The following is a 19,536-nucleotide window of genomic DNA, read 5'->3' on the forward strand; positions in this document are numbered from 1 at the left end:
GGGTGTTACGCTAAGTGAAATAAATCAGACCGAGAAAGACAAATACCATAAGATTCCACTCATAAATGGAATTTAAAGAAAAACAAACAAACAAAAAGCAGAAGCAGAACTGTAAGTACAGAGAACAAACTAATGGTTACCAGAGGGGAGGGGGATGGGGTTGGGCAAAATGAGTGAAGGGGAGAGGGAGACACAGACCTCCAGTTATGGAACGAGTAAATCATGGAAATAAAAAGGAGAGCATAGTGAATATAGTCAATGATACTGTAACACAATGTAAGGGGACAGATAGTAGTTATACCCGTGGTGAACATAGCATAACATATAAACACCAAATCACTAAGTTGTACACCCAAAACTAATATAATACTGTGTGTCAACTATAATCCAATTTAAAAAATAATAATAAAAAATAAAGACCATGTTGTTTGTTAGATACTGCAAAGCATTTTTGTTGTTGTTAGCAACAAGCAAATCAAATCAGACCAAACTCTTCAAACTCAATTCACACTCTTTTATAATGGTAAGAAGATAGACATGGATTTGAGGGGGAAATGTAATCATTCCCTTTTTTATTATCTCATCTTTCTTTGATCTCCAGGAAGTACCTTTAATACTTATGATGACGATTTTTTCAATAAATTCTTTAATACATCAAAACACCCCACAAGTCAAAAAATCTTCAGGTTGCTGATCCACCTTCAGGACTAATCCCCTTGGATTTCTTCTTAACCAATTGCTTAAAATTCCCTTACTCTCATTTCTGTTATATAAATTCAGATTAAAATTCAATCAGTTACATCCATAAATGCTCACAGTCAATTTGATGTTTCTGTTATTTATGTGTCTGAGACTAGAGACTAATAATGAATACCATGTGTTGGGCACTTAACACTCTCCAGGCCCTGGCCTAAGCACCTTACATTCATTAATTCATTTAATCCTTATAGCAACACTAAACAGTCTTTCCAAATTCCCAATAGATATTAATCTTTAGGAAACAAGAAATCAGAATTCCCAGAAATTTTTGTGAATTCCTAAAATCATTAGTTATTCTGTATTTTAGTGGTATTTGCCAAGGAAAAGTTTTTAGTAGTGGTTTCTTCTTTATTTTGTTTTGTCTTAGTAGTTTAGACAAACTTATAAAGAACTATACCCTATAGTGAATATTCAGGAACCGGAAAATGCCAGCAAAAATTATTGGATAATGCTGGAAAAACCTAACATTCAGATATTCTAGCAAGATTAACAGCACTACACAGAATCATACGTCAAAATAGCTGATTTAAGGACTTACTTTGCTTCCAAATGCATTCTTTCTTAAAATACATAGGATTTGTATGAAGTATAGTATAATACAAATTTGTTAATATTTATTTTATTCAAAAGAATGACTCATTATCAGTCACAGAGAGGGCCACAAACAAGCTCTTATAACATGCTTCATTAGATTTCTATTGCTGTGTTAACAAATCACCACAAATTTAACAGCTTAAAACAACACAAATTTGTATTTATCTCATAGTGTCTGTAGGTTAGGTCCCTGGGGCTGAAATCGAAAGCCACAGTTCTCATCAGGGGACTCAGGGTCCTCTCGAAGCTCAATGGTTGTTGAAAGAATTTATTTCCTTGTGGTTCTAGGACTGAGGTCCCCATTTTTCTGCTAGCTGTCAGCCAGGGACCACTCTCAGCTACTAGAGACCACCCACAGTGCCTTGCCTTTGGCCCCAGAGGCAATTCAAAACCTGGATGTTTTTCTTTTTTCCAGTCCAGCTGGAGTGCTATCTCTGCTTTCTTCTTCTGTGACTAGCCAGAGAAAACTCTCTGCTTTTAAAGCACTTGGGTGATTAGGTAAGATCCACGTGGATAATCTCCCTATCTTCAAGTCAACACATTTAAGGCCTTACTTACATCTCCAAAATCCCTTCACAATAGCACTTAGATTAGTGTCTGAATCACTGGGAGGTGTATATACACCAGAGACCTGGAAACTCGGTGGCTATATAAGAATTTTGCCTACCACACATGACAATAGCCATAGGCTATATATGCTGGCCACCTATGTCAGAGTTTTCTCAGGGCCACATTAAAAATGGAAAAGAAACCAGGCCTAATTAATGTTCGTAATTTGTTTAACCCAATATATTCAAAATATAACCATTTCAATATGTAATCTAAATAAGAATTATTGAGATTTTTCACATTCTTTTTTCCATATTAAGTCTTTAAAATCCGATTTGTATTTTATACTTAGAGCACATCTCACTGCGGACTAATCTCAGTTCAAGTACTCAGTAGCCATACAAGCTGTATTGGACTGAGCAGAATTCGATTATGGCTGTTTTTCTCCTACATGGTCCTGGCCCAGTTCTGGAAATGTCTACCTTTACTTTCACTCTGATAGTAGTTTCTGCTCTTACTTTCAATGTGACATCAGTGACTATCTTAAAGCCTATAACATTTCTATGTATATTATTAAGTTTTAATTCTCATAAAAGAATGATAATAGTTTGTACTGTTTTCCCAATTTCTCAACTGATTTTTCATGGGTTGCAAGACTCAAGAAAACATATATTCCCTGGAAAATTTTGGGAGGGAATTCCCACATAGAAATACTAGTACAAGATATACACTACAGAAAGTAAAACTAAGGCTCAAAACAGTTAGGTTATTGCCCCAAATCACACAGCTAGTGTGACTGACTGATCATCCTCTTGGCTACAATACGATATTGTTGATTCTTGTGTGACCAGAAGGACAAGCCATCCTTCCTCTTCACTCCCCATTCCCCCTATGTTAGAGATTAATTCTTGTCTAAGAGCTTAATCAGAGACATACTTGGGAGCAGTATATTCACACTTCAGTTAGCTCCTTGAATGTGCAAAGGAACATCCAGAGCTAAATTTGGAGGTGAGGGCTGGAGACTGCAGAATTACTCTGCTTAAGAACATAGAGGTAAGGGGCGCCTGGGTGGCTCAGTTGGTTGAGCAACTGCCTTCGGCTCAGGTCATGATCCTGGAGTCCCGGGATCGAGTCCCGCATCGGGCTCCCTGCTCGGCAGGGGGTCTGCTTCTCCCTCTGACCCTCTTCCCGCTCGTGCTCTCTGTCTCTCATTCTCTCTCTCTCAAATAAATAAAGTCTTAAAGAAAAAAAAAAAAAGAACATAGAGGTAAACCCAAAAAGTTAATAGTCAGGAGGTTTTCTGACAAACATGCCAAGACAATTCAATAGGGAAAGCACAGTTTTCTCAACAATGGTGCTGGGACAACTGAATATCCACATACAAAAGAATAGTTAGACCCAGGGCCCCTGGGTGGCTCAATCATTAAGCATCTGCCTTAGGCTCAGGTCATGATCCCAGGGTCCTGGGATCAAGCCCCCGCATCGGGCTCCCTGCTCCGCGGGAAGCCTGCTTCTCCCTTTCCCATTCCCCCTGCTTGTGTTCCCTCTCTCACTGCTTCTCTCTCTGTCAAATAAATAAATAAAATCTTAAAAAAAAAAATAGTTAGACCCTTATCTCACACTATATACAACAGTTAACTAAAAATCGATCAAACTTAAATAAAAGAAGTAAAACTATAAAATTCTTAGAAGAAAACATAGGTATAAATCTTCATAAGCTTGGATTCTGCAATGGTTTCTTAGGAATGACACCAAAAGCAAAGCAACCACAGAAAAACAAAATAAATTGGGCTTTAACAAAATTAAAAACTTTGGGGCTTCAAAAAAAAAACCTTTGGGGCTTCAAAGGACACTATGAAGGAGGGAAATGACAACCCATAAAACAGAAGAAATTATTTGTAAATCATATTTCTGATAAAGGTCTAACATAAGTACTATTACAACTTGACAATAAAAAGACAATACTGTTTTTTAAATGGGTGAAAGATTTGAATAGACATTCTTCAAAGAAGACATACAAATGCCAATTAGCACTTGAAAATATACTCTACATTACTAGTCATTAGGGAAATGGAAATCAAAATCATAATGAGATATCACTTCACATGTACTAGGATGACTGTAATAGTAAAAATAATGTGTGTCAAAAAGAAAATGTACAGCAATAATGTGGAAAAGTTGGAACTTTCATACCTTGCCAGTGGGAATGTAAAATGGTACAGCTACTTTGAAAAACAGTTTAGCAATTTCTCAAAATGTTAAACATAGACTTGCCATTTAACCCAGCAATTCTACTTCTAGGGGTATACCCAAGAGAATTGAAAATATATGTTCATACAAAAACTTTTGCACAAATGTTCACAGCAGCATTATTACCACAGTCAAACATTGAAAACAAACCTAATATTCATCAGCTGATGAATGGGCAAATAGGCCCATCCATACAATGGACTATCATTCAATCATGAAAAGGAAAGAAAGACAGATGCACACTACAGCATGGATGACCCTTGAAAACATTGTGCTAAGTGAAAGAAGCCAGACCCAAAGACTGTATGTTATATGATTCCATTTATATGAAATACCCAGAATAGGTAATCCATAAGGACAAAAAGTAGATTAATGGTTGCCAGGGGCTGAGGGTTGGGGGCAGAGGAATGAGAATTGCTAATGAGTATGGGTCTTCCTCTGGGGTTATGAAAATCTTTTAAAATTAGGCAGTGATGATTGTTGCACGACTTTGTGAATATCCTAAAAAAAATGAATTGTTCACTTTAACATAATGAATTTGATAGTATATGAATTATATCTCAATTTTAAAATAACATAGAACATATAAGAACTTGGCTTTTGTTCTGGAGAAGGAGAAAGGAAAGGAAGCAGGAGCAGGAAGAGAAAGAAAGAGCCACTAGGGCAACATGGCTAGAGACTGAGTCTTACTTGCTGAAAGGGACAAGGATAATTTTAAAGATTAAGGATACCCAGTGTTCAGTGTTCAGATGGTGCAATATTAAATCCTTTCTATCTTACCAAAACCTCAGCGAAGTCTGATAAATACATAAAGACTTTGTATAAATGTTTATTTGTCTATTTGCTTGGGTCTTCCTCTGTGTATGTGAGAGTGTGAAATCAAGTAAAAGCTCTGAGTTTCAAGTGCAGGTCAACACATTATGGAATGGGAATATAATGTGACAGATGATCCATCTATAAATGGAGATAACATGGGAGCAGCTGGAGTGTGGAGCCAGAGGTGGGCATGGGAATGTGAGCCTTTGGAAATTTGCAGATTTGACTTCCTACGAACACGAAATGGAATTTCTAAATAATACTATGTAAATCTTAAGGGCAAGAGTGACACCAAAGGACATGTGAGTAATCAGTAAAACTTAGCCTAAGAAAGATCAGTATTCTTCTTTTATATGAGATTTAGACCAGGCCTGCCCTCATAAGGACTGTGTGTATCTGAAATCTCTAACCTTAGTTTCTCAGTTTCTATACAGTGAGAAGTTTGGTGTATATCCTGTCCATGCCAAAATTATTATACCCTGGAAAATTAAAAGCAAGCAGCTCAAGTTTTCAATCCAAAGCTTTCTGGGTTAAAAATTTTTTTCACTGACAATTTACCCTCAAGTCAATAAAACCTCAAATAAGTCAATTAGGAAAATCACAAGGATGGCAGCAAGTACTTGCCAACAGAGATATAAAGCGAAGCTCTTTTTAAGCTGAACATGGAGAACAGGAGAGAACATCCTCCAGACCTACAATTCCTAAAAGTTCAAGGTCCAAGTCCATATTGTGTATTTAGAAATGGTTTTTAATTTAGAGTAACGTAATTTGCAGAATGGAGAAGGGTAACTTCTCACATAAGGGGTTGTCTTTTCTGCTTTAACAACTCTATCTGAACAATGATATCCCACCAACAGTCTTTTCCCTGTAATACTCTCATATAAACCAAATCCAAGATAAATCAGTATGAAGTCTTTATTACTGTCTCATTATACTTAATAATCCATGAAGAATGTATACAGTGGTCAAGAATGAGGTTCTCAGATCAGAAAGGTCTTCTTCCATCTAGAATGTAAAGTCTGTGTGGGCAGGAGATATGTCTTATTCATCATTATATCCCCAACACCTGGAATAATGCCTGACACAAATCAATTGTTTAATAACCATTCAAATAAATGAATGGTTGAAATGCCAACTCTACCACTGTGATGTAGTTCAGTGAACCTCTGTTTCCTCATCTGCAGAATGGAGATAATTGTTTCACTCAGAGAACTTTCAACAGTGTGGTGTATGCAATAAGCTTAGCATAAGGGCTTGCACATAGCATTCACTCAATCCATGGTACCTCTTGTTATTTTTCTGTCTTTGAAGCATTTCTTGATACACATTATGAAAGTCTTAAAAAGTGAGTGGCTTGTCACATGAATCTGACTCCCAAAGCATCACACGGATAAAGTAATTTCAGTTCAAATTAAAGGCCAACCCAAATAATTCAGACAGAATAGCTTTAACGAGGGAGCCACTGTTTGCTTGAGAGATCTAAGACTGCAGGAACAAAAATGATATCTCCAATTCTGATCTCACATAGGCCCTCAGAAAGTACTGCAGGAAGAAAAAGTATTGCCATCTGTTTTCACCTCCTACTACTGCCATGGCTCCAAAAGCATCCACCAGACCCTGTTCCCATCTTTACGACTACTTTAGAAACTTCAGTGAAAATCAGGGGTAGTGATGGGAGATCTATGAATGGAGAAATCTCACTGCCATAATTCATACCACAGAATGTCTGATTGTTCAGGTTTGCAAATTAGCAAGTGAACAAACCAATTTAGAGAAATAAGGACGGTACCGCATGAAACATACTCCTCTTAAATATCTTGACAAGGCATGGTTCTATTTTAATGATTTATGTTAATGTTTTATTGTACAGTGGTTATGCCCTGAAGTACATTTTATGAGACAAATGCAGTCTTAGTAATCCCAGACATCTTCTCCAGTATTCTCTTATTATGTCTTTGCTGAGAACTCGTGTGGGGGAGACCACCAACCACTGTGTGAGTAAGGAAGTTTGCAAATTAATGAAATGAAAAATCAGTCAAAATCTACAGTAGTGAGGGGTCCATAGGCAGTTCCAGTGGGATTCTGTTTTCACACAAAAATGGTTTGTTGGTCTTCATCATAATGCGAGATGAGCAAACTCTGCTGTATTTAAGGTTCATCAAACATCAAACTATTTTTTTTCAAATGTTTTGGGTTTGCCAAAATCCAAAACACGTTTTGCCCTCAGCATTTTTCCCTTCATTTTCAAACCCCTGTGTATTTTAAGGGAAATTTAATCCTTATGTTTCTGACTCATTTACACTTAACACGTGAACATGTTGTTTCATAAGACTTATTTGACGTCTATGAAGCCTTGTAAGTCCTCTAAAGCCCCTTTTCCATAGCGGCAGGAAGCTGTGTGTTGCAAAGACATGTGAACTTGAATCCCCAATGAGTGGAATTTGTTTGGAACTCAAGATTTGTTAAGACACAATGTTAAATTGAGTTAAACTTGGTAAAATCCATTTTCTCTCTTATAATTACTATCCTGTACTTTAGCACATGACTTTTAACAATGAAATCACTGAGGCCACTAAACTCATTCTTTTTTTTTTTTTTTAAGATTTTATTTATTTATTTGAGAGAGAGAGAATGAGAGACAGAGAGCATGAGAAGGAGGAAGGTCAGAGGGAGAAGCAGACTCCCTGCTGAGCAGGGAGCCCGATGCGGGACTCGATCCCGGGACTCCAGGATCATGACCTGAGCCGAAGGCAGTCGCTTAACCAACTGAGCCACCCAGGCGCCCCACTAAACTCATTCTTGACATTCCTATGATATATACCATCAGCTGGATTTCCATAAAAGAGGAAGGAGCTGAGGTCATTTACTATCTGTGGCCAGTGGAGTACCGTTTAAATTCTAGACTTTCTAGCTCCTAGTCACAACCCTCCATGAAAGTTATTGTCAAACTAAAAGGTTCCTCTGCAGTCCTTGTCTTTGTCCTCTTCGACCTCCCCCAGTCTCACAAAGGGCCTGGGTGGTGCCTGACAAAGCCCATGCACATTGCAATTCTACTAGACTTGGGTTCAAATCCCCGCACAATCATTTCTTGAAAGGCATGTGGGGTGGTGGGCAAGTGCTGCCTGGACAAAGACTCTTTCTCACCCTAGAGATTCAGAAAATGAAACCAGAATAGTGATCAATGAATAGAGTTTAAATCCAGATAGTTGGCAGTACTGCAGGTGAGGAAATGGAGAAACTTTAGTTCCTTTACCATTCTTATGTTCGGCCCTCTCGGGAACTCTTAATCCCTAAGCAGCTGCTTCCACTGCAGCTGGGTCTAGAGCTGGGTATAGATGGGGCTCTCAGAGCCATTTCCAGATTCCTCCTGGAGAAAATATAAACTGTGGGCTTCCTGATGTTTCTTGAGGGCAGAAATGATCTGCCCTCTGGTAAAGCACAAGCTCATTTTGTTTTATTTTTTAAAGCTTTTATCTATTTATTTGAGAGAGAAAGAGAGGTAGGGAGAGAGAACATGAGCAGGGGGAGGGGCAGAGGGAGAAGCAGATTCCCCGCTGAGCAGGGAGCCCAATGTGGGGCTCGATGTGGGGCTTGATCCCAGGACCCTGGGATCATGACCCGAGCCAAAGACAGGTGCCTAACTGACTAAGCCACCCAGCTGCCCCAATCACAAGGATTTTAGAGTTAATCAAATCTAGACCGGTGTCTTGCCTCTGCCACTTCTTAGTTGCTTAATGCTTGGGAAGTTAACTATATCTCTGAGCTCTATTTTCTAACTGCAAATGGAGATTTAAAGATATAAAGTGATGGCACAAATGAAATGAGATCAAATATGGTAAGTGCTTAGTGAGCACATATTAGAAAAACCATGAATAGAGTTGTATTTGTCTCTATTAATGTTGCTGTTGCTCTTGTTTTTGTTTTCAAACCAGCTCCTATAGGATTTCTGAGATCTGGAGTCCTTCTCTCCACTATTTACAGCCCCTTTCACCATACTAACATTTGTATAGGACTGAATATTCAAGAAAAGGATTTGGCTTTATTTATTTTTTTGTCACTACTAGATCGCTTCAGGGTGTCAAATTAAATTAAAGTGCCTTCTTCCTGTTTGCCTACGTGATCCATCCCTAGCAAAGACATTGGGATAATCTTTTTTTTAAGATTTTTTAAAAGTAATCTCTACACTCAACATGGGGCTCTAACCCACAACCCAGAGATCAAGAGTCACATGCTCCACTAACTGAGCCAGCCAGGCGCCCCCAACTTTGGGATCATCTTTAAACTAACTTTTAAGCGGTGGACTTCTGTACCATCTCTTTGTAGTCTCAATAGGTTGAATTCAAATATATTTGCCTTTCCTTTGAGGTTGTCCTCCCATTTTCTTCATTACAACAGATTCCTCCTTTCTATTCACTCTTCTGTGAGCAGACACATTCATTGATGGCCTTCTTTCTGCCTTCATGCCTTTCTATAGCATTTCCTTCTAGTATTTATGTAGTACTTTCTCACTTCTCATCTCCTGCAAGAAATATCCGTGGTTTGACTTGTAATCTGTCCTCAAAACTAATCCCTCTATCATCCTCCACAGATTAATAAAATGACTCTACCACCTTCCCAGACACTCATGCCCAAACTCTGGAGTCACTTTGGTTTCTCCCTTACCATAGTCCCTCGCATCTAATCACTCTACCTCCACAACAAATGTATTTATCCATCCTCTTCTCTCCACGTGCACCACTAACACTCTGTTAATCCACTATTCCCTGAGACTTGCGCCAACTGTAACACTTTTCATGTTTCTACTCTTCATCTCCTACAGTCCATTTGCCACACGACAGACAGAACTATCTTCTTTAAATGAACCTCTGGGGATGCCTGGGTGGCTCAGTCGGTTAAGCATCTGCCTTCAGCTCAGGTCATGATCCCAGGGTCCTGGGATCGAGCCCTGCATCAGGCTCCCTGCTCATTCTCCCTCTACCTGTTGCTCCCCCTGCTTGTGCACTCTCTCTCTCTCTCTCTCTGACAAATAAATAAAATCTTTTTTAAAAAATGAACATTTGATCATGTTTCTCTTTTGCCTGAAGACTTGTCATGGCCTTCTAATGTTTTTAGGGTCCTACAAGGCCCGCACAATCTAGCATATCCTTTTACATTCTCTCTAGCTCACCATGCACCACACATAACTACCCTTCCGATTTTTCAAAGCTGTTGATCTCCTTTTCACATGGGGCTCTTCCCTCTGCTGATAACGAGGCTCTCCCCTTCTCCCTTAATTGGATTGATTCTTGTTCTTTCTTGTCAAAGCTAAAACATCAGAAAAGGCTTTCTGAAAAGCCTTTCCTAACCTTCCTCCTACACCCTCACAGCACCGAAACTTCTTTGTGACACTTGGCACAAGCATCACTGAATAATTCGGGGAAGACTATTTGTTCACCAGCTTCTAGTTGTGTCATAAGCCTGAACTCTCAAGAGGGTCTGTGTCTCTTGCTCACTGCTGAATCCTCATTGCTAGCAGGAACGCCTCAGTCTGGTTTGCTCTTAATTAAAAATGTCTTCAATGAATTAACCCCACCTACCTCTATGCACTCCTGCCCCATGTCCCTTCCGATGTGAGTTTTGGTTTGCACAGCCGAAATTTCTACTAGACTCAAGGTCCTTCAGAGGTGTAGTCAAGGTACTTGATCTGGTTCAGGATTAGACTGTAAGCTCTCTGTGGAAAAGCACCACATTTTCTATTTCTTTTGTTTTCACCACATATTTGCTGCTCCTAATACTGTAAATCACATTTATTAGTGTTTACTGTCTGGCTGATAACTCACACTCTTCCTGGACAACTGTATTTATCTTCAGGATTCATCCTTTCTACAATATCCAGTTCTTGCTATAACTATGGTAATATATAGTTGATAGAGTCATATATATATATATGAATAGCTATATATGAATATATAAACAACTCTCTCTATATATATACATATAGAGAGAGAGTTGTGTAGTTACATTTGAATATATGTATGGTTGATAAATTCCTCTATCACTGAGTGGCAACATGAAATCAATGTTGTTAAAATTCAGTAATTGTTTCCCCTATCCATCTTATCCAGAACATTCCTCATCCTTGTAATTAACCACATGTTTAAGATCAGTAATTTCCCTTGCCTCTAGTTCCATGGCTGCACAGGCTGTATATAACCTGCTTTCTGCCATAGCCGAAGGTCTCACAACTGTGCCCGACCCAGAGGAGACACTTGATAAACATTTGTTGAATTGAATTGATTATGTTCTAGTTCCTTGGTTTTCTGACCTTTAAGTAATTATTTTCCAGGTCTGCATCCGTGTTGCACTATAGCCCAAATATAAATTGATGACAGTCCTCTTCCCACCTGTTTTCTACTGAGAAGGGGTACCATGACCAGAATTTTTATCAAGCTTTGGGTTTAGCAGAAATCCATACTAAGTCAAACAACCAAAATTCCCTATCTGTTGCTCATTCTTCCAACATACAATAGTGGTTTCAGCAGCATACAACCAGCCCGTCATCATCTACCCACGCTACCCTCAGAGAGGAAATCCCTCCACCTAAGGAGCAGCCAAATTAGGTGATTCTGGCTACAATTATTTGCCAATTCAGCTTTGCATCTCCCGATAAACTCACTATCAAATGAAATAGAAAAAAACAACAAAGGAAATTCTGATGCAATGCTTAGATAAAACAAAACCTGGGTTTCTCCTTCTTAAAAAAAGTCGCAATAATAAATATTCCGTGTTTAAACTTAAAATATATGACATTTTTTTCTGCAGTCTTACTATAGTTAAACCATAGCTACTTGTCCATTTATACTAAGAGATAAAATCCTAGTAATACCCTAGTTTACATTTTTAAAAGGAAAAGACTGTGACAGCGATTACCACTAAAATGCTGGCCTAACCTTTAAGGTGTCACCCATGCAAATGTAGCCATTATCTTCTTCTTCAGCATTATAATAGAGAAGAAATGAGCCAGCCTAAGATTCAGAAGGCCTACTTTTGATTCTTGGCTCCATCTCTTACTAGCGGGTTAACTTTAGCTATCAACTCATTGATGGGTAAAAATAAGATGGTAATGTCTTCCCTACCTACCACAAAAAAAGTTGTATAAATTAAATGAGATATCATATGTAAACATACTTTATAATTATAAATTAGCTATATATGTTAAGCTAATAACAATGCCACATTATACCAGTATTTTTTTTCCAAGTTTTTATTTAAATTCAAGTTAGTTAACAGGTAATGTAGTATTGGTTTCAGGAGTAGAATTTAGTGATTCATCACCTACATAAAACACCCAGTGCTCATCACAAGTGCCCTCCTTAATACCCATCACCCATTTAGCCCATCCCCCCACCTCCTCTCCAGCAACCCTCAGTTTGTTCTCTATCATTAAGTCTTTTATGGTTTGCCAGTATATTTAATTTTTAAATAAAGGTTTTCTTAAAACAAAAGAATTTCCCATTAAGATATGATTTATAAATAGTACTTTTAAATAGTTTGTTCAGTTTTCATACTTAGCTTTTTTCCAGCAACTTCTTTTCCTGACTGCATTAGGGTATCAGGTACTTTATGGGTAACAAACAAATAATTTGTTGAGTGAACAAATGATTGCTTCATCTTTTTGGGTTTCAGATGGGTAGTTACTTGGTAAAGCAACACCTTCAGTTAATTTCTTAGCCAATGTACATATAGGCAACTGCAATTTTCAGGAAGAGCTTTAAATATCAGGGAAGTCAATGAATCATATTTAGGTTAAAGATGCTGCAATATGGGGGCGCCTGGGTGGCTCAGTCGTTAAGCGTCTGCCTTCGGCTCAGGTCATGATCCCAGGGTCCTGGGATCGAGCCCCGCATCGGGCTCCCTGCTCCGCAGGAAGCCTGCTTCTCCCTCCCCCTCCCCCCTGCTTGTGTTCCCTCTCTCACTGTGTCTCTCTCTGCAAATAAATAAATAAAATCTTTAAAAAAAAAAAAAAAGATGCTGCAATATGAAGCACGAGTCATGATGTTAAAGAAAAGGCAATGCTGGCACCATGTTCAAACTTCTTAGTGAGGCTCCCATCTTAGAAAAGGATCCCTTGATAGTTTATTTCCACCAGGGCATCAGAGACAGCCCCCTGTTCCCACCATCTGGGTATAATAAATGAAGAATTTGAGTCATAAAAATTTCTACCCAATTTAAGATGCACAGTATTGCTTTTCTCAAACTAACTGCCCCTGGCAGTTCTAGTTAATACTTCCGTTCAAAAAAAAAAAAAAGAAAGAAAGAAAGAAAGAAAGAAGAAAGAAAGAAACTTAAAAGCCTCTTAAACTGACATTTAAAATAATTCGGGAAACAATGCTAAGTTTTCATCTCTTTTACATCAAACCTCCTGTGGAATATGATTGTGTAAATTTCCCCCAACTCTTCCCCACTTATGGCAGACCTGCTGAGAAGCAATGTAGAGGGTAGAAATCAGTCTCTCCCAGGAAAACAAATGATGAGACAATGTGCATTTTAGATTTATCCGCTGAGCAGGGTCTAACCAACAGCAACAACAGCAAACTCAACAAAGAGAATTGGATTCTACCAAGTCATGAGCAAACGGAGTCAAGAGCAAAATGTGATTTTTTTTTAATTGCTATTCCAAAGTTTGAATCTTTGTCAAGCAATGCCCCATAATTTATTTCCAGCTCATGGGAAAATATTTTCTACTTAACTATTTGACTACTATAGACTCTCCAAGATACTGGTGTGAACCAAGAGTCAAAGCCTTAAAATTGACAAAAATGTATTTTTCCAAAATTAACCATGAATCATCTTTGACTAACAGACTCTTTTGAAAAAGGAGGAGGAGAGAGAAGAGGACAAAAGAAATCAGAATGAGAAAGAAATATCTCTTCTATCTCTCCTTAATAAAAATTTAATTTCCTTATACAGATTTTATTAAGACAAACAAAACTTCAGACTTTCTAAATTTAAAAACATGAAAGAAATCACAAATCAAAAAAATTCTTAAACTGACTTTATAAGAATGTAAAATTTCTGTATATCAAAAATAAATAGAAATAAGTTGGCTCAAATGTGAGCAAGAGTTACTCTCACTATTGTATAAAGAGCTCATACATGGAGATAGGAACATCAAAAACATCCCATCAAAACTGAACAAGGGGTACAGATGGAGAAATCCAAAGCAAAGAAACATATGAAGAAAGGTTAACCGTGCTAGTAAGCAAATACTTATAAATTAAGGGAAAATGCTATGCTTTATCTATTAAGCTGACAAATATTTTAAAATGGTAATTATAGTGAATTTGCAGTGAGATATGAACTCTTCAAAATTGCCAGGGAGAGAGTAAATTAGTTCAAGTTTTCTGAAATAATTTTGACTTTAAACATTAAGAGTTTTAAAAACCCAGTCTTTAACCCAGTATATTCATTTTAGGGTTCTAGTCTTAAAAAAAAAAAAAAGTCAAAGAAACTCACAAAAACTTATGTAAAAAAATGCTTGCAGTTTTCATATAATAGTGAAATATTGTAAATAATCTAAATTATAGCAATAAATAACCAAGAGATTTCACATGATGGTATATGATGTCATTGTTAAAAACAGTAAGTGACGACAATGGAAAACGCCATCCCATGGACTTAATGAAAAAGTAGGATACAAAACTACATATGTACCATGACCACATTTTGGTTAAAATACATGGATAGAAAAAAAGACAGGAAGGAAATGCAAGAAAATATCAACAGAGCATAATGGAGTACTATATTTTCTTCTCTGTACTTTACTTGTGTATGTTCTATATGCTTTATAAAAACTTATTATTTCATAATTTAAAAAAATTCTGATTTGGGGATAATAGATGCACTGTTGATACATTCTTGTCTGATGGGTCAGTGGGATATGAACTTGGCTTCAGAAGGGAGTCAGTAAGTACAGAAAAAAAAATATTTCTTTTTTTTTTTTTTTTAAAGATTTTATTTATTTATTTGAGACAGAGAGAATGAGAGAGACAGAGAGCACATGAGAGGGGGGAGGGTCAGAGGGAGAAGCAGGCTCCCTGCCGAGCAGGGAGCCCGATGCGGGACTTGATCCAGGGACTCCAGGATCATGACCTGAGCCGAAGGCAGTCGCTTAACCAACTGAGCCACCCAGGCGCCCCGAAAAAAAAATATTTCTAATTTTGAAATTCAGAGCTCAAATTCAACCTGATCCATTAAGCCTTCCATGGAAACTCCCTTAAGTATTCTAACTCAAAGAAATCTCTCCCTTCAAAAATTCACACTTTGTTTACATGCATCTTTTTATTTAATATCTTATAAATATCCCCAATATTGATATCCTGTCCTAAGAACCTTAGATGTGTTAATGGTTATTATTCCCATTTCATAGGTGAGAAAATGAGGCATAGAACACTTAAGTAACTTGCCCAGAATCACACAACTAGTAAGTGGTAGAATGAGGATTCAAATCCAGTTAGTGTGACTTCTATACCATTTTTCTCTACTGCATTTTAGCATGTTCTGTTTTGTCACCATTTTTTGTGTGTTTAGTCTCCTCAGTGACAGCACAGTTGCTTTAGAGTTGCTTTAGGGGCAAGCATAGGACCTTCCTTAAACTTCTTTAACCTGTCCTCAACAAAACCCAAGATGGTGCTATGGATTAAGGATGCTGACCATAAGGAAATCAAACAAGTCAAATATGTTTACATATGCACTGAAATCTCTGGAAGGGGATACTTCAGAGATTAATATTATTGATTTTCAAGGCTTGTTCTAGACATAGATATCTAAAAGGCAAACTAGAGCTGATCTACACAACCATATGTTCCAGTCTTAATTTCTCTGATACAGCAACATAAAGACTAATAAAAACAATTTTTTAAGGTTTATTTATTTATTTGAGAGAGAGAAAGCACACATGCACGTGCAAGCGGGGAGAGGGGCACAGCGTGGAGCCTGACCTAGAACTCCATCTCACGACCCTGAGATCATGACCTGAGCCCAAATCAAGAGTTGGGTCACCCAGGCACCCCAAGACTAACAAAAAAATTTTTAACTGACAAAATCAAGATGTTGTTATGAACCACCTTTCATATAAATCCATTTATTACCTGTGGAATTCTTTTGGACAAATGCAATTCAAAGGTAGAAAATGGGGAAGGAAGAAATGAAAGACACTCCTTTTTCATTCTTGCCAAATAAACAAGTGGTTTATAAACTTGACTTCTGAAAGGAGTCAGTGAGTACAAAGCACAGTTATCGTGCTACCTACAGCCTCAGCCAGCTTGGTAGTGGAACATGTTTAATAGCATGTAATGTAATGCAAGTTTGGGGGGCAAAGAGAAGAGAAAATGCAATGTCTCATCCAAGTGAAATTACTGGGGAATTCTGGGTTTGTAGATTACCCAAACTGGATTTTGGCCAAGTGATTGAAGATCTCTAAGTGGGTAGAAAAACCTGCTGGACTTTTACCGACCAGGGCAGATTAAGACTCCATGTTACAGCTCAGTTGAAAGCCAAGTCTTCCAACAGTGGCCCCGGACACTAAGGCTGGCACAGTCCTGGTTCAGAAGAAAGAGCGCCAACATGTTGAATCATCAAATCATTTCCTAGAGCAGATATTTCTTGGATGTCTCCCATGCAGTTTCATCAAGGCAAGGATCCTATTTCATTTATGAGCTCATAGCCCAAAGAGATGTCTATACGAATACTCAGAGAAGGGTTTAAAGGAAGACCCAAGAATATTTTTTAAGTATCAAGGTGCTGAAGGCAATAAAGGAAAATACTAGGCTTCTAGGGCTGGAGTGCTGAAAACAACACAGCATGATCTTCGTAGATTGCTCTGGCCATGTATACCATTTCTAGTGACCGTCGCCATGGTTCTTACATCCCATTTCCCTTTCTTATTTTAGAAAGCTGTTGTGCTGTGTGCTAATGGAAACTCCGGCAGCACCATCAATGAAAAAACATCGTAAGTTTTGGTAACTTTTGGAAGTTTACATCTATTAGATCCTATCTGTCTTTCCAATTCCCGAGTGCATAAATAGCATAGCGCCCTGAAGTTGGTAGGTACACCATGAAGGTTGTTAAATTCCCAATTCCTTTTATAACAACTTAGACCTGGTGCAGTCAAAAACCCTAAGCCCATTTTATGCAGTCCTTCCTTTCTATCATCACCGTGACATCTCCTACATAAGATGATATCCTTACTGAAGAGTATTTTGGTAGAGCATCTTCTGCTCCAGAGGTTTACTACAGCAGTCAAAAATCCAACTCAAATATCTATCTGCAGAAAGAATCTTAAAGTTGTCCAGCGACTTGCCTCTTTCTGTTGAACTATAACTACCTCCTCACAGCTAAGTCTCTCAAAATCCTTTGTGTGTGGCTCTCCTCCCATTTCTCAGACTGCCGTATTTCCCCAGTGTTTGTATTTGCAGGGGACAGTGAATGATTTCCTTATCTGTCACAGCGCATCACCATCACATTTTAATGGTCTTCAAGGCTTTTAGAGAGAAGAATCCTGATGAGAATTTGGAAAACCTGGTTTCCAGTACTGAATGAAGGAAAACACATAACCTTTGTCTCATTTCCAAATAAGTGATAAAGATCTCTCTCCCAAATACCTCACAGTAGTAAGGATCAGCATCTTTAATATAATTTGAAAGTGCATACAAGCACATGGAATTATGCCCATAAAAATATAAATATATACAGGCAAATGCAAACAATCTAGAAAATATTAGTTGAGTCATAGTATGGAGTTAAACTTATGGTCAACCAAAATTTACCTGCAAATGGTCACGTCATTCATATTCAAATTAAAAGAGCCTTTTAGTGCCACTCAAAACAATTAAGGGTATTGCCGTAAAAAGATAAACACTGTAATAGGTCTTTGAAGTAGGAACTGGTTCAGCTGCCTTTCTCCTCCACTGCAGTCCCTTCAAAATCATCAAAGCAATGTTCTTAAAGTGTGAATGTCTTACTAGTAGCTCCTAATGGATTCACCCTTCACTCTGTTTCTCACTAATCAGAGGTAACCTGACTTTTACATTCCTAATTATGCCTCTTTCAAAGAGCATTAAGGCTAATATTAGTTTCAAATGGTCCTAAATGCATCTCTGCTTTTGACCTGGGCTGCTCTGACCAACATACATTCTGATATTAGAGCAATCCCAAAGACAGTATGTCCCAAGGGCACTAGTCAGTAGGATTTTTTTTCCCCAGGGTCACTTCCCTTTCTTTTCCCTTCACCACCTGCAGAATGTTCTTTAAGTAGTTGATTTCCTTAGACCCCTCCCAGAGGAAGAGTCAAAGTTTTTCAAAGGCTCACTCTTGTCTGAAAGAGTGATTTTCAAATTTAATGCACTTAAAACAAAAACAAAAACACAAAAACCAAGCCCTTATGGGATATTGTTGAAAATGAAGACCCCTAGGCTCCAAATCCCAGATATTTTAATCCAGTTGGGGTGAGGCTGGGAATGTGCATTTTAAATAAACAGCTAACCTGTTCAGGTGTAGTTGATCTGCCTTTTGAAAAATACTGTCCTATAGATTAATGTCCATTCCAGCCCCAAATAACTTTCCAGGCTTATCTCCCACATTAATTCCAAAATCCCATCCTTAGTGTGTTCGTGACACACGCACACACATGCACTCACGCACATGGCACACACATATGCTCATGCATGCACACACAGACATTAGGCCTTAGAGGATGATGCACAGCCTCACCTTTGTGCTCTTCTCCTTGTTCTCTCAGCTTTGAAAGTCCTTCTCTATTCCCCCTGTCACATGAAATCTGTGTTCTCAAGGTCTTACCCACACACCAGCTCTGAAGCCAGTCTTAATACCTGAATTCCCTTCCTAAAGTTTCTGGAGCACCCAGTTTATATGTCATTTGACCCTTAGTAAAATATTCCTTGCATTACATTTATTTTTCAGCCTATATGTGTTCATTATTAAACTGTAAAATACTTGGTAAGTATCATATCTCATTTATCTTTTTAGTCCTAGCAGAGGGCTATGAACATAATAGTTGCAGAGTAAATGTTTGTAAAATTAAACTTACTTTAATTAAGTCTATTAGATGTACTTAAGGTTAGTTTGTTAAGATTTTTGCTGTCTTCCCTTGGAACATTGAGGCAGAAATCATCTCTGAGGTAGATACAATACACAACCCAACTAGCCAAAATTACAAGTTTCCAGGTCTGCATTTTGAAAGGGCTGCTTACCTTGTTTTGCCAACTTTGGATTCTAGAATCTTATAATAGACAAGCTGTAAGTACAAGTATCAAAGTATAAAAATATTTAGGATTGTTCTTTAGTGAGGAATTTACAAAGATAACAAAATATTTACTTAAAAATTAAATGATCCTTGGGGTGCCTGGGTGGCTCAGTTAAGCATCTGACTTTTGGTCATGATCTCAGAGTTGTGGGATCGAGCCCCGCGTCAGGCTCTGTGCTCAGTGTGCAGAGTCTGCTTGAGATTCTTTCCCTCGGCCCCTCCCCCTGCTCTCGAGCTCTCTCTTACTAACTAACTAACCAAATAAA

This window comes from Neomonachus schauinslandi, chromosome 9, assembly GCF_002201575.2.
Source record: "Neomonachus schauinslandi chromosome 9, ASM220157v2, whole genome shotgun sequence".
NCBI classification, from domain to species: domain Eukaryota; kingdom Metazoa; phylum Chordata; class Mammalia; order Carnivora; family Phocidae; genus Neomonachus; species Neomonachus schauinslandi.